This window comes from Macrosteles quadrilineatus, unplaced genomic scaffold, assembly GCF_028750875.1.
Source record: "Macrosteles quadrilineatus isolate MER2022 unplaced genomic scaffold, UCM_ALF_1.0 Scaffold_9__3_contigs__length_116548681, whole genome shotgun sequence".
NCBI classification, from domain to species: domain Eukaryota; kingdom Metazoa; phylum Arthropoda; class Insecta; order Hemiptera; family Cicadellidae; genus Macrosteles; species Macrosteles quadrilineatus.
The window spans coordinates 105,846,632-105,863,936 of NW_026542602.1; the positions used below are offsets into that span (position 1 = coordinate 105,846,632).

Below are 17,305 nucleotides of genomic sequence, written 5' to 3' on the forward strand. Positions count from 1 at the left end.
TTTACAATATTCTCCGTAAGAATAACAAGGGAATTTTAAATTTACCATTTTTTTAGTTTTTTCCGTAACCAATAACCGTACAAAAACACTTTAATATACTGAACTGTTTGTTTTTTTAAGCTCTTTAAGAAGGTTTAGAGAAAAATTGGGAAATTTTGTGTTTTGAGGGTCAAAAGTGAGAAAAACTAATTTTTACCCCATAAAACCCCCCATAAAACCCTGTTCCCATGGTCCGATCATGCTGGATCGCGAACTCATTCAAGTGTATCCCGCCTTACACCTTCAAACCAAATTTCATCAAAATCGGATAAAAATTACTTAAGTTATCGTGTTCACGGACATATATATATAAAAATTTGAAGGAATGGTGTTTTTGGCCTCTGGGGATATCAAAATGAAAAAGTAAATCGGTCCCGTGCCTAAGTCACACCATGAGACCTACAGTAATAGCTACTTCCCTATAGGGAAATTCGCTAAAAGACAAATATTTTTGGTCAAACATTTTTGTTCAAATTAATAACTAATTCGAGAAGAGTAAAAAAATAAAAATTAGAAATTAACTGTAGTATGTAAATGTTTGTTTACTGTGATTTTAAGGTAACTATAAAGATGGTAAAACCGAACCTTTTTACTTGTCTTAAAAAATGTGTATAAATGCTAACATTGTAAAACCCCTCTAAACCATAGACAGATCAGAATGTTACTGTTACGCAGACCTTCTCAAATAGGTATTGTTTAAAGGTTTAATTCAATTTAATTAATTAATAACTAAAATCTTATTAAAAGTTAGAGAAGGTTTTTAAGGATTTAGCGTCTACAAATACAACATAAAGATAACAGTGATGAATAATATAATAATTAGCTAAATTAAAATAGTTAAAAAACACTGAACCTCCCATATTTAAAAGATTAGTAATGAATTAATTAAAACTCTTATACAAAAGTTGCGAGAGATAGCTAGTTAATATTCGTTTGAGTGTCACATAAATAGTCAATTGCCAATTATAATCAAATAAAAATAAATAGTATCAATCATTGCGTAGTACTGTAAAATTTGTAATTATTCATTTCATTATAGTTGAAATCTGAAACCAAAATGTGAAAATTAATGTAACAGTTCAGCAATACTAGGAAAAGCGAATAAGAGTGGCATGCTGTTCATTATTTCATAGAACTACGATTTTTACGTCGGAGTTGTATAAAACGGACAAGGCAGCAAAATATAGGAAAGAAAAGAGAATAAAAGAAGCAAGTTAATAATAACCCGGGGAAGAGCTCTCTTCAGTTCCCTACCTGCCACTGTTACTTTTTATTTAACGTAAACCTCTTTGTTTGGGTCTCGTTTGAATCTGGAGTTTCCAATAAGAAATCAGTGAAATATTATAAAATCCTTCAAATTTAGATCATTAAGTATTGTATTTAGTGAAATCCCCTATAGACTATAACAACTATTTTAATATATTTGTTAACATATATTATTATTTAATGCAAGTTCTTTAAAAGCAACTAAAAAACGTATTTCTTAAAGTGAGGATTTTTTTTTTAATACATCAACATTTTTAATTAACTAGTTCAAAAAATTTTAAACTCCGTTTTGTTCATTAAATGTATATCATTATATCAAATTCATAAAATGTACATATTTAAACCATAATTTTTAAAAATTGTTACATGAGTATAATTTATAATTGATAATCTAATTAATTAGTACAAGATTAATTATTAACTAATACTACAGTAATTTATAATTGATTAGGCCTACATTCATACGAATTATTCCAGAAAATCCATTTTCTGAGTATTGTGTGCTGGTGCAAAGAGTCACGTTTAATATTATACATATTTTAATAACATTATTAAAGATCCTAATTTCACCGTATTGAAAAATAAATAATATGTTTTCGTTTACAAAAATGTTATTGTGTAACAAACATTGACCCGTGTTTCGTGTTTATTTTCTGTAAGCTTTAAACTATGGTAAATTAAGCTGAGACTTGAAATAGCTATAACTTCAAACGAATATATTTTTTACCACAAACATTTAAAGTGTGTTTAATCTTTGGATCCAGTTCAGAAATGAAAGGAAATTGAACAGTTAAACACAAACAAACATATACGCAGAATGGTATGTGTGCAAAGGCCAAATAAAGATTCCCGAACGTAAATATTTATCCGTCAAATCCTGATAACCACATCTCAACAGAAAACAACCCAATTGCTGAATTATGATGATAACAGAGTGGTTAATCTACTCATCTCCAATAACTGGCAATGACGCGTTGTCGAGATTATTTTATTACCTATAATCCAATATGAACTATCATTTAAAATGTTGAGTTACTAAGCACAGATGTTTAATTGACAGATTTAATTTTAAACTGCCGTGTATCAAATCAGTCGTAAATTTTAGTAATTTTCGAAATGTTAAAGAATTGTTACGTATTCTAAATTTGTTATTCTTAACGGATATTTTTGGTTTCTTAATGTTTGTCTGGTAGTTTAAATAATCACACACACACATAGCACTGAAATACCATAGCTTAAGACTATCCGAGTGTTTTGCCACTGCTCACATACGATTGACGTAGTATAAACGTTACTCGCCTTCGGCTCGAAGATCAGCATTTCGTAAAACTTTCAGATGCAAAAACCTGAATTGTAAAACATTCCCTATCATTTTATTGTTGATCAAATCCCCTGAACTTTTGAAAGTTTAAACATTCAACCGAAATATTCTTTAATCGATGATGTTACTTGATGCAAACACCATTGCTACATCCTCGTCAACTTATTTAAACGGGAGTAACCCTCCAGCAAACCATTCGTTTGTTTATAATAAACATTCATTTGAACATTAATGCAGTATATATATTATATAATATTTCAGATCATTGTGAGTAATAAATTTACCTATGATATTATTGATGTCATAGACGTATAGGCAACATGCACATGTGTATGTTATAATGTCTTTGACAGTTCACATAAGTATCGTTTCAAGTAGTTGAACGGCATATTTTTAGCCTGATTAATTCATGTTTAGGATATTCAAAAAGATTTATTTTACATCAAAACAGCAACTTTGTTATTTACTCAGAGTGACAGTAAAGATTATTTGAAACAACTAGAGTCCATTATGACTGTTTTAAATAGTTAATTGCGCTCATAACGCTTTTAAAGGACATTGTCGCTAATTGTATACACCTGCACTGAGCTGTAACTTCTAAATCCTAAAACCTGAGATATTTTAAACTGCTTCTTAACACAACATGCCTTATCTAACTGAGCAAGGCGATATATTTTAATTACTTACAATAAACACATTCTGAAATAAATTTGAAAAGACTAGCAAAACACTGCACAAATTAACTATTCGTTGATTACAAATCCCTCAAAGCAATTGATTATTTTCATTCTAATACCCACACATAACAATTATTCTAGAGTTATAAATATTTTTGGTAAAATCTATTTGGTATTATTAAAATTTAAAAAAAATATGAAAGACGAAAGTGACGGTACTATATTTATAGTATATTTATATTTATTCATCATACAATACATTTGATGATATTCACATAGATATGGGAGATAGCTTCAATATAAAAAAAATCAGCCATCATGCAATAAAAATATTATCTGTCACCCGGAAAAGGTATTTGGTTGTGCTTATAAATTTCAATCCCAAGTTAAGATCTGTCAAGTCGTATGAAGTTAAGATGATCAATTTAACCAATAACAAAAGGTCCTTCCATAAAATACCGCACACCAACTTTTTAATCAAGCCATGGATTCTTACTACTGCAAACCTTACCATACTTTATGTGTCCATCTAGGCCTATTAGTATTGGGTATTATAAGAAATAGAGCTCCAAAGGCATTCCATGAATAATATGTTTCTATGAATTATAGCATGCACATTATACTGTGCGATAGCTATTCAATAAGTCATTTATTGGGCCAAATTGACAATACTTGCATTAACCAAGTCAGTACAAGAAAAATAAATTTATTACATCTTAATAACAAAAATTCCTTAGGCCTACTGTAAAAATTCTATAACTAAATAACACATGACTTTGTGAATGACCACTAAAGTAGGTACAGTATTCACGAACGCTGTAAAATGATCTGTCTAACAACATGGACTTTAGACCTGTTCTAAACTTTTTTTGATCTTGTTCGGCCTTCAGTTGAGGTGGAAGTCTATTATATAGTTTTACGGAATTGTAATGGAAGTTTCTTTGAAAGAAAGAAGTGGAATGCCGGGGAATTGGTAGATTTAAAGTATTGCGCAATAGATACCTGGAATTTTTTGCTGATGAGAAAAAGGAAGTATTTTTGCTATGGAAAGATAGAGTTTCGAGGATGTAAATAGATGGGAAAGTTGAAATTTTAAATTCTCTGAAATAATCTCTGCATGATTGTTGTTTGGAGAAAACACAATTCGAATTGCCCTTCTCTGAAGCCTAAACAAGAACCTAGTCCTCTCACTTTCGCACCCCCAAACAGGAACCGCATAAGTCAGATGAGGGTAGACAAGCCCATAATAGGCTGATAATAGGACATCGGTGGTGGCTGATTGGCTGAGAACTCTCAGCATAAATATACCTACCGATACTTTCTTGCTGACATGCTCGATGTGGCTGTGGAATTTGAGGTTTTCATCAAGGACAAGACCGAGGAATTTTACTTCTGAAGAAGGGGAGATAGTGTTATCGTCGAGGAGAATGTTCAAGTAATAGTGGGACCGTTTTGACCGGTTAGAAATGGAAAATTGGACTATTTGGGTTTTTTGGGCGTTCAAGATTAGGTAATTTTCTTCACACACTGTCACACCACTTAAGAAGGAAGTTTAATTCCAGAAAGGTGGCAAGTTCCAGTTCCTCCATACTCGGTCTGGACACAGTTAGGGAAGTGTCGTCCTCCTTTACGCTAGATGGCAGGTCATTAATGAACAGAAGGAAAAGGATCGGCCCCAGGACGGACCCCTGTGGCACACCCCTCTTCACTACAGCCTCAGAAGATACATGGTTCCGTAGATGATTCAACCTTGTTCTTATAAAGTTCAATTATTTAATTGCCATAGCTCAACCGACTTCAGTACCCAAAGAGAGTGGGAACACATTATTTATACTTCATTGGATACATGTTCCAGGTGCTTTGTTTAATGTACATAAAAGAGTGTATTTAACCTAGTTTTGTTCTCTTTTTTCCAAATAACTTCTTGATTTTTTTTATAAAAGTCCGCCCATAAAGTTCCCAGTTTCATCTAAGTCCCCATTTAAATGAAGGACGCCTGAGGAAGTGTCCAACCTCTGTCAAGTGCCAAGTCTGGGCTTTGTTTCAACGACATTCTCCACAATTACTCGTCTTGTTGTCATTTAGTATCTGCATAGCAATAAATTATTATTATATCAAATAAGTATTTCTTGTCATTTAACGAAAAATGTTGTAATTTCTTTGTGATATATGTTGTAAGTATATACTAACGACTACTATTGTACCTACTACTAACTACTAGTTTATTGTAAATGTTTTATTTGTCAGTATAAATTATTTTAAAAGGAATTGCAACCGTGAATAAATTTCTTACCAGTTTGTTAATACAAGACCAACATTTTTGGGGAATGTTTCAACATGAATCCCTCTACATAACTGAACAGTATCCATGATGCTTATATGAATACAAAATTGTCCTTCTCATTGAATAGGAGATTTTTGATTCTGAAAGTTATACATAAGTTTTATCCATACTAAATATATTATGCCACTTCATAAATAATATTATATTTCAAACATTACTTTGAAACGAATTTGTGAAGAAACACGTAGTATACTAATTAAGAAAATACAACATATAAAGCAACGATGTCTCGCTCCTGACTATCATTTGATTAATGTTTGCTCTATTATATGAACTAGAGGTCGTCCAGTGGCCGAAAACTAGGCCAAAAATAATTAATTTACAGATTTCTCTATATCCACCCAAAAATGTAAATAATACATGTGATTTGAATTTCTTCCAATTGTTGTGATTTACTGTTTACATTTTGTTGTTATTTTGTCACCAAAATGGCAATGCATAAGGCCTTTAATTTAAAAAAATTAAAAATCTATTTTTCGTGTTTATTTTTTAGCCTATTTTAATTTATAAAGGGATTCTGCACATCTTCAGGAAAATGTATTTCTAACAGTATGCGTAGATTCTCTCTGTGATCCACACGAGCTGAGAAAAAAGGTTTTAAAGAAACATACATGCCTATTTATATATACGAAAATGCTATAAAATACGAATTTATGTTGATTCAATTTGAATGCAAAAATAAAAATAACAAGTTGTTTTAATGTTCAATAACAAGTTATTGCAAAGGCTAGAGTTTGTTGATAGCTAAATAGTTATAATGGTCGTCTATATCTTAGAGGGCCATTGGTTCAAACCTCAGAAACATTTTCTATGATAAAACTTTAACGAGCTCTCCACACGATTACTAGAAAATGCCGGTATGGATCATAAACATAAACAAATGACGTTTTTGGCCCGAAAATAAACATTATTTAACATTGCTTAAATGGAACTGCCAAAACATATGTTCAATGCTATTAGTATTATAGGGTTCGGGCCAACAACGTCATTTGTTTATGTTTATGATCCATACCGGCATTTTTCTAGTAATCGTGGCTCTCCATAATAAATTGGATCTTGCAAAAAACAGCTGATTTTAGTAAGTCAGAGCTACAATAAGCGTGTCCATAAACACACACACATAGCTTTAATGCCTTTCTGATAATCTAATATTAGTCTATCTTCTAATATATAAAATTCTCGTGTCACAGTGTTTGTCTGCAAACTCCTCCGGAACGACTTCACCGATCGTTATGAAATTTGGTGTGTAAATTCTGTAGGTATGCGAATCGGACGTAAACTATTTCCCGTTTCGAAATTCTTAAAAGGGCTCCGCCCCAGTGGCTCTGGAGTTCCCCATGTTAACCTTATGAGAAATGGAATTAATGAATCTTAACAGCTGTTTCAATTAAACAATTTGGTTCTGTTCTATGATGATCAATAGCATTAAAGTTACAAGGATTACCAACAGGGTGCAGCACTATTATTTCTTTTACATTTATGACAACAGCTAATTTGCAACCAAAAGGTGAGTGAGCGTAGCGAACGAACTTCAACCTGGAGGCGAGTGAGCGTAGCGAACGAGCTAACCTGAAGGCAAGTGAGCGCAGCGAACGAGCTCCAACCTAAAGGTGAGTGAGCGTAGCAAACGAGCTCCAACCCAAAGGTGAGTGAGCGTAGCGAACGAAATTCAACCAGGACGTGATTGAGCGATGCGAACGAGATCATCTTGAAAATTAAACGTAACGGTACTTTCTTTCCATCGGTCTGTCTTAGGGGAAACCTATAACTTTATTACCTATAACTTATAACCTATAACTTTAACTAAGGTCAGCTAGTACCTTTATAATATCCAACTTTGTGCGTCTTAAGAGGGTTCTACCCGGTCAAATCAAGATGGCGGCTAAACATGCCTCGACGGTACAAGCTCTCAACATTGTAAAACTATTTTTTTTCCAATGAATGTGTGCTTGGTCTAAGTTATCTTTACTTTACTTTACTTTACTTAACTTTTCTTTATCAAGTCGTGGATTGCAAGTGCATCATTATTTCAAGCTCGTTTCCATTCCAACCCGACCATTGCTGTTTTCCCGATACTACTACGTCACGCACTGTACAAACATTGGGTTTGATTTAAAAATTCGAAATGTTGGTTGTAACATTGCAAGCTCGAAGAAACACAATTGTTACCCTATACATCTAGAGTATGCATATATGCAATAATGTTAAATTGAGAATGTATTGTTAAACGTAAGTTAAATCGGAAAACCATTGCATCGGCCAAATTTACTTTTTCTTTACATCGGACACAATTTGTATTTGTATCACAAAAAAACCAGAAACTTAATAATATATCAAGTGTTGAGAGCTCAATGGAAGAGGGGTCACTAAAGGTCTCATACATAACACAGCAACATTAGTGACTCAGCCCTTCAGCATCTATGCAAATTTTACCCCAAGAAAATCTTAGCTTTGCCCATTTTTCGTTGAGTATAGTTTACCATTCCAGTTTACCATTATAGTAGACAGAAAAATGGTGCCTGGCGACCTATACTCGCCATTTGACCGCAAAAATAAACTTTTTTTATTTTTTATTTTTTTTGTATCCATAGGTTGCTATTTTCGAACTGTCAGGAAAATGGCGGGTGGCGACCTATACTCGCCATTTGACCGCAAAGGGCACTATAAATATCCATAGTATTACCCCGCATTAGTAGAACGCCAATTTGAATTGATTAAGAAGTGAGAAAATTCTGTTATTATTCACTAATGAACACCTGATATTTAAACGCGTATAGGTTGTTTTAAATAAGCAAAAGAAATTGAAATTAGTAAAGGAAACACAAAATAAAAGCAGTCACAGGTTATTAGAGGAGTGTCCGAGTAAATCTCAAAATTACTTAACACACTTTTGGGTGATAAGTAATTTTGAGGACCAATCAAAGCCAAAGTCAAAAGGACCAATTTATTTGAAGTCCCATGAATTACTGTAACAAAATGTAATCCCCAAAAAGATATGAGATTGCCAACATATTTAGTAGATCAATGGCTCCAATGGCATCATTAAAACAAACATACTTTTGGGTGATTGTTTTAATGATGTGGTATACACAACAATCTTACTCTAAATTTAAAGTCAATATTTTGATATTCGAGCCATTGATCTACTAAATATAATATTGTAAAAAGGTTAAAATACCTGTAACTGCCTCGTGATTCCTCTGTTCCTGTACTGGACTACGCGCGTTTCGATGTATTCACATCATCATCAGGTCACAAACTTGAAGAACTTAAACCATTCTTGAATTGGCTGAGTCGAGACTCGGCACCCGTCATGTGCACACCAGTGTCTGTAGGCCTACAGTTTTTGTCCCAGTTTTTTAAATGTTTAAATGTTTTGTGTATTTTTTGTAAACTTTGACGCGACCAATTCAAGAATGGTTTAAGTTCTTCAAGTTTGTGACCTGATGATGATGTGAATACATCGAAACGCGCGTAGTCCAGTACAGGAACAGAGGAATCACGAGGCAGTTACAGGTATTTTAACCTTTTTACAATATTATTGTCAACGTGATTCGGAATAAACAACACAACATGAAGTTATCAGCCAGCTACTAAATATGTTTGCAATCTCATATCTTTTTGCGGATTACATTTTGTTACAGTAATTCATGAGACTTCAAATAAATTGGTCCTTTTGTATTTGAAATATATTGCTTAACGGGCTTCAAAAACGAAGGAGCTCAAACAAATAGTTTATATTTGTGTATTAATAATAATGGTGACTATTCCAATGATAATCATTTTAGCGTTTTCTTGATAAGTTGTTTCATGGTTATGATACGTACTGTGTTGATAATGAATTTAGCATTGTTATAGTGTTGTAGCTAATTCAATATCCACAATATGTGTAGGTTAAACACATCATAGCCTATTGTAAACAGGGTAGCCAATCTCCCCGTAATAGATTCTATGCAGTACAATAATATCCCTTGGTAGGTATAGCTGCAGGTAATAATAATGTCATTGACTATAAGACAACAGGCCAAGATATTATTGGTAATGTGCCTGTGAACAGTTGAGAAGTAAATTTTAAACTGAAAATTGATTACTCTGTTTGCCAGGCCACCTCGAGCTCACTGATACAGAAACTTTACGTGAGCTATATATAAAGGGAGGGTTAATGACAAATAAACACATAAAATATTATACCTGTAAAACAATGAAGTACCATTGAAGCATGAAAGGTTCGACCACCGGCTATAGAATAATACTTGTCGTAAAATACAGTGACATGTTACGTAAAAGGTTTTGGGCAGCCGTTCTTCGTCTGTGTTTTGTTTGTTTATTCTATCTAAACACGTTTGTCCTCCAGTAATATACGTTTTACCTTCAGTGACATAAAAGCTTTTTTGCATTGATTTTAACACACTAAATAGCTAATTCCTGCACTGTTTCACAATTTCACTCTTGTTAGCGAATTTCTTAATAGGGAAGTAGAAGCATTAAGTTGAATCATACCGTAGGTGGTACGGCTAAACCTATTGTATTGTATTGGCCGATATACTTTTTGATTTTGATGTCCCTAGAGGCCAAACACACGACTCGTTCAAATTTATATACAGTATGTACATCCATGAACGCGATAATTTAAAACTTTTGCCCGATTTTGATGAAATGTATCTTGAAGATGCAGGGCGGGATAAGCTTGAATGAGTTTGCGAACCAGCATAGTTTATTGGCTACGTATGGAATGCAAAGGGTTGTAAATTAAGAATAAGTAAACTGTTAAGTGGATATATTTTAACTATTGTACGAATCTGTTATCTACACAATTAATTGTATTACAATTCTAAAGATAACAAATTTAATGAACATTGGTTCTTAAGTAAGGCAGATAACTTATTTTTAACAGACTGTGGAACAAACTATATCTATGGGCATTGGGTAAGATAAAAATCATTGCTAGTTATCAAAAACGTTCATCCGTTTCAACTGTTGGTTACCCAATAAGCGTAAATATTGATGTCCACCGCAAATCATTGAGTTATTGTAATTTGTTAACTCTTTACATTTAATTTTGACCAATCAATTGATTCAAATTGTAAATTAAAATACATGTAAAGGTGACTATAGTAACACCTCTAAATAGTTATCGGACGAACATACTACTAGACTTTTCCAAACTAAAATAGTATCACAACTATGAATTTTGTTTCAGTGCGTAGATAAAGAATGAAAAATGGCCAGGAAATGCATTACTGTATCATTTTTATTGTAACTGTAGGGGCACCACCAATTTTACAACGTAAAAAGAACCGTGCAAAAGATTACCTACAGGTTTAATTTTTTATAGAAGTAAGTTTTTCTGCTGTACACAATGGATTTTTAGTATATAAACTTAATACAATCTTTAAAAAAAAGATGTGATTGGTAGGATTGTGACTCTGGAAGTATTAATTAACTAACTACAAAAAACTGACGAGTTCATTAAAAGGCATCCCTTAAAGATACGTGATGGTCCTACATCACTTGTGATTAAATCATTACATAATAATATAGGTTGTTAATGTACCTAATCTGCTAAAAAATATGTAATGGCGAGGTATTTAGAGACATTTGTGATTTTTACGCCTCATCTAAATTATATGATGGATTAAACATAACCTTAGAAAATTATAATAATAATGCTAAAGGCAATCTCAGGGTACTTTAGTTTTGTAGCTTAACTGTATTGGAGTACTTTTAGGGAATTTTCCTAGAGGGAAGTATGTGGCACGGTAAGACCTAGACCGGGACCTTTTTTATCCTTTTTTTATTTTGATGTCCCCAAAAACCAAAAACACAATTCGTTCAAATTGTTATTATGTTGTTACAATAATAGTTATTAAATACATATACATAATTCAGTGAACGTGATAGCTCGAATAATTTTGGTCCGATTTTGATTAAATTCGGCTTGAAGGTTAGGGCTGGATGAGTTGCGAACCAGCAAGATCCGTATATTTTCGATAATGGGAAAGGGGTATTATTAAGTTGTGAAGGTTTCAAAAATTGGTGTTTTTCACATTTTTACCCTTAAAACATAATAATGCTCAATTTTCATTACACCCATCGTGCAGGGCTTAAAAACAAATAATGTTTACATTCAAGTGCCAATGTAGGAGAAAATTTCCAAAAAAACTGTACGTTCAAGATTACAATGATACCTTCCATTTATGTATGTTGATCAATTTTGGCAAATTATTTTTTAAATCCATTAAGCAATTATTTTTTTTATTATTTTTTTATTATCTCAACCATTTTGTGACTGATTGCATATCAGTGCTTGCTCTGGGTGCTTAGTAATTAGTAGGTAACCTAAAGACGTAATTAGAGTGTCATAAAGCCGTACATAGTGTGTTTAATGGTTTTATAATGGTAGTACTGAAGAGATTCCTTAAGACGTAATGTTTAATATAGCCATTAAGACCAAAACGTCCGCCTTAAGGCTGTAGTACACCCCTGGCACTTCGTGGATATGTGGAGCTTTCGTTTTAAACTGATAGAATACGCTGTATACAAGTTAAGATCAAACAAAGGTATCGATTGAAAGCTAAATAATTTATCCACCTTTGTCTGCTTTTAGATTTTCTCAAAATTACCAAGGGTCGTATGAAAAAAGATTCAAATTGTATGGAAATTGGTACTTTTAAAAGTAAAAAGAAGAGGTACAAACAACGTTTTTCTTTAATTTTCAAAATTAGAGAAAGGTAGATTCAAATGTGTTCCTCAACAATAAGTTTAATTTCCAATTCATTTTTAATAACCTAATAAATAAAAGAATTAGGAGTGTAAAACGAACCGTCTGCAAGCCCTAATTTTGCTGCCGTTTCGTGGTGTTCGTAGCGGCCAGACAGCGTAGGTCTTCCGGCTTGAAATGAAGTTTTGACTTTTCGTTACAACTGTGTTTGTGAATAATCGGAAAAAATGTTAATGTTATGTCTTAAGTTAAACTAGCTAGCTATGTACGGAAATCAAATAATCGATTAAAACTCGAAATCGAATATAATTCAAAACCATTGAGCACATAATATTATTTTATATTATGTGGTCGATGTTCAGAACAGCTAGTTTAAAGGCACAAAGAAATATTCTGGCAGTTAGGGAAAATCGTCAAACAAATATCAAATAGCAAATATCAAACAAATAGCGCTCTGAGTGGCGAACCTGGACATCGTTCTGAGATTTTCGAGCTGGTGTGTTCGAGCCTTACAAGACAAGATGTTGTAGACTTCTCATTCACTCCAGAAAGCATATTAATCTTCCCGTCTTTCTTGAGGTGAAGTTTCCAGAGCGTTGCTGCGGGCCATTAGTTGCCATTATTGTTCAGGATCGGTAATTGCAGCTTCAAAAGAGTTTGCCAATCGCTCAATACTCAGCCAGCGGCTTTTGAGTTCATTTTGCTTCGTTCAGTCGGAAGATTTTGTTATTTTGGGGTCAAAGTTTGAATCTCAATAACATTATTCGTATCGCCATTTTGTGGTTCATGTGAAGGAAACCACGTGATCACACGTGGGAAGCGGTCCAAACCTTTTTGCAATTTTCTTTTGTTTCGGGTTTTGAACTCGTTTGAGTGAAATATTAAGAAATGTAGGATTTAGACTAATTACACACTAACTAGAATCTATGCACAATTTACATGCACAATGTACATCTACATCTGCATCTAACATATAACTTTGGTTGAAAATAAGTAGGTTAGTTTTGGTATGTCTATGATGAAGATGAACTATTCAACTGGCAATTTAATCAGTTGCTATAAATATATGTTTCTGATATTTAAATGCGACTAATCAATGGTTCTTTTTTATCAGTGACGAAGAAAAATACTTAATTAAATGTACTTATCAATTCTAAGTATATACATAAATAGTAAACAAATGCCTGTGACAGAGAAGTAAGGAACATCATTACTTCTCTGTGTATATGTTTATTCATCTTTTTTACCATCACTTCTATCCACTCACCATAATACTTCTTTTGAATTTTTTTGTATTCGCGTTTTATTATAGACCTACGGCTTTGCTTTAAGAACTCTAAAACCGATTTTAAGCTCACGGGAATATTTTATTGATTTATTTCAATGGAAACATTACAAGCAACCGTGTTTACACCCCTAACGTTGTTTAATGTTTGTTACTATAAAAGGTGATTGATATCAGATAATGTTTTGTAAAACTATAAGGTAAGCATGTTTAATCCTAAGTGATTCTGTTTGTAACACCAGCTCATTTTTTGCCGTGTCGAAGGCGTCGTGTGTTATAAGGTGATTTTAGGTGTACAGCCAGATACAAATCAGGGTTAAAACTACCACTAATCCATAAAATAAAGAAAACTAGATCCAAACTAAAGGTAAACAAACTACTTTACCTGAAGACCATTGTAATAGAAAAGGTCAAGGCTGGCATGAATATGTTGGCAGCGAAATTGCTCTATGTCCCACGGTCCGAGTCAATATTTACTCTATGTGCGGAGTAGCCTTCAAGGCTTGTTTAGTTCGCACCAAACTTCCCTTGCACAACAAAAAATCATTGATAGAAATTACAAATATACCATAATTGACCATTAGAATAATAGAAAATCTAAAACTCTTATTGTATTCAATTTTTGTAAACTTGGTATTTTCTTCGTCAATTAATTGACATTATTATTAGAAAATTCCTTGACAATATTACTTTAATTTGGTTTGGTTTATTTGACATTTAAAATTTCAGCAAAAACAACTATCAGAGTTTTCTTTTATTCTTTTATAATGTTGATTAAAAATAGATTTTATTTCACATGTTACTTTACAGAAAATAGGATTACTTTCGGGCCTAGCGGGTAACATTACTTTTGGGTCTGCATTGTATACATTATAGTCATGCATTAAAATGCTAAAATCCTTCAAATAAATAAAAAAATTGTGAACAGCTTTTAAATAAAATATAAACTCACGCTAAATTTACTTCAATTGACGAAATCCGGTTCGAACCATTATTATTGTTGGGTTGGCCGATACTTCTAGGTGTTTTTTTCCAAAACTACTATATGTAAAGATAAAATGTTTTTATCGTTATTGAAATTTGGATTTTGAATAATCATTTCATAGAGTATCTTGGAAATATAGAGACTGGCCAATCCCCCCCTTCTTCAAAAGAATTCATATGTGTCCAATTCGTTTAACAAATCTGTATATTTTTATTTCAACTTCTTTGTATTACCCACTTATATTTATAATACCTTTTCTATTAACACGAACTTCGGTATTTTTAATTTAGGCCTAAATTACAGATTAAGTATTACCACAGAAAGAGTTATATTTCTCTCTATATTTACCTTTTTAGACAATTACGATTCACTATTGTTGATTTATGGTTACTTAGTGGCATTAGCGTGCAGAAAAACAACCTAATTGGATAATTGGTGGCTCACACGCAAAGAAGAAATAATTCCTGAGTATATATTGACTGAGTGGTAGGAATGCAATGGAAGTTCGTCCGTAATTTCCGCTTACGTTGAAATGCACTTTATTTAATTCATGTTTTGTACAATGATATGAAGATGATGGAAAACACATAAATTTAAAAAATTAGTTTTGATTATTCAAACACATTCACCTTCAAACTTAGGTAAAATCAAAACTTCAATTTTAACAATAACCTGAAAATAAAACATGACTTAACTAACTAGCTTTTCTTAATTTATTGTACCATCAAATCAATAAGACTCTCACATAATTAAATGTAGCTTGGTAACACTAAAGTGTTTTATCTATAGTGTTTTTTTTTTAGATACTTTGCTCACCAATTAAATTTGCTTCGTATTTTTGTGCGGTTTTCTATAAATGTATACAAATTAACATTAATACAATTTTATAATGTTCTTTGTGTTTTATTTTCGTGAAAACAGAATTTATTGCAACTAAGCAATATACACCAGCACACACACCAGTACACACCAGTACTGAAAGTCCCCAGTTAGTGTTTTTGTTAAGGTAAAGCAAACTAAATAGGAAGTTAGATACAATGTAGAAACAAAATTACCGTATAAAAAGCCGAAACACAATATGATATGGTGTGATCATTCATGTAAAAGTAATGAATGAAATATTTCTTGCTTACTGGAGAGGATAGCTGAAGACCCAGAATCATTAACAAAATCCGGTAAATTTCTTAACCTTACGCTTAAACACAAATAGATAAAGCAACATAATGCATATTTGGCATTAAATATCAACGAACTGATTTTCATTGAAATCTCTATTAATTAAATTCGTACATTTTTGCAAGAAATATATTTACGAAAAACAGGAGGTTTTCTTACTACAAGCTACTAGTAAATGGTGTTTATCTAAGCCACTATCAAGCATTCTGAAAGTATACTAATTCCCATTCAAACTACATACCTAAACTTGTCAAATAATCTATGTTCACGTTTCCTGGAAATCAATGAGTAATGAAGTGCGTGAGGATGAAAATTAGAAACCTGTGTTGTTTACATTTGGAAAAAAAATTAAGTAGTTTTCCTAAACTTCCCCCACTTGTTTGCTTCTGCTACAAGTATAAGCAATATTTATTTGAAGTTATCGAGTGCTTAATTTGGTCGAGCGATACATATAAATAACTGTATCTATATAGTTCTATATACTATAACTATATACTCATTATAAATGGTTAAAGAAAACACACACAATATAATAGGTGAGCTAGAGAACCATAGATTTAAATGTGTTATTCTTTGTTAAGTATGATTGTTTTACAGGAGGTATCCAGCCCAGATCGATTTTTATCGAGTGATAAGAACGACCAATTCAGATTATACGGCACCACAAGTTTGAATACCCCGTTAATATCAAACCTACTGTTGATAAAATAAAACATCAAAATTAAGAGGGTTATCGCTAATTGGCTGATGGAGATAGGCCTTGACAATACAGAGTCGCTTATCAGCCCAGAATATCTCGTTTAGACCTAACCAACTGATAACTGGACTATCTATTGTACCTTCTACAGCACTCTTACTTGACGGAATCTACGCCTCAGTAAAATTGGGAAGTAAAATTGGGAATTGAAAAAAAAGTTATTGAGTTGCACATTGTGTATGGTTATTAGGTTGTTATAATTATAATTGTATATTAAATTAAATTGTATGCTTATTTTACCAAGTTATTGTTTTTTTTTTTATTCTTTTTTTTATGTGTAGTGAAGTGTGAAGAACTTTTATTTTGATGAAGCAGCCAGTAAGGACTCTATCACGCACAGGTCATTGTGACCCATGTGATATTTTTATTTCTTAATGTATTTGCTGCAAAATAATGTGCATAAATAAAGAATTTCTCTCTCTCTAAGATACACATACCAATTATTTTTCAGCCAGCCAAAAGCCAAGTGTTTAAACTAATTGACAACCGGTGCAGGAAGTAATTCGCACTTTGATCAACAAACGCCGACTGGCGACTGGCGAAGAGCTGATAGGAGAGAAGGGTTGCCACTGCGATAAACTAAATTATCGTGTTTTACTGCCAACATAACGAAAAAAAATTGTCGTATTAGGGTAGTTGATTATTTTAGGATACGATTTTTATTGTTTTGTTCAAAGTTAAAAATTCAAATTTGAATAAATACCAAAGTCGGTCATGTTACCGAGTCTGATTCC

The 17,305-nt window shown here is 32.5% G+C and overlaps 1 protein-coding gene across 1 annotated transcript in view; it reads right to left on the reverse strand.

The window, feature by feature from the left end:
• Positions 1–17,053, reverse strand: part of LOC129004468 (uncharacterized) — a 158,646-nt gene extending 141,593 nt beyond the window's left edge. The window contains exon 1 of the mRNA XM_054433063.1: positions 17,009–17,053. The gene's annotated coding sequence lies outside the window, so the exon portion shown is untranslated. The remainder of the gene's footprint in view (positions 1–17,008) is intronic.
• Positions 17,054–17,305: the final 252 nt, after the last annotated feature.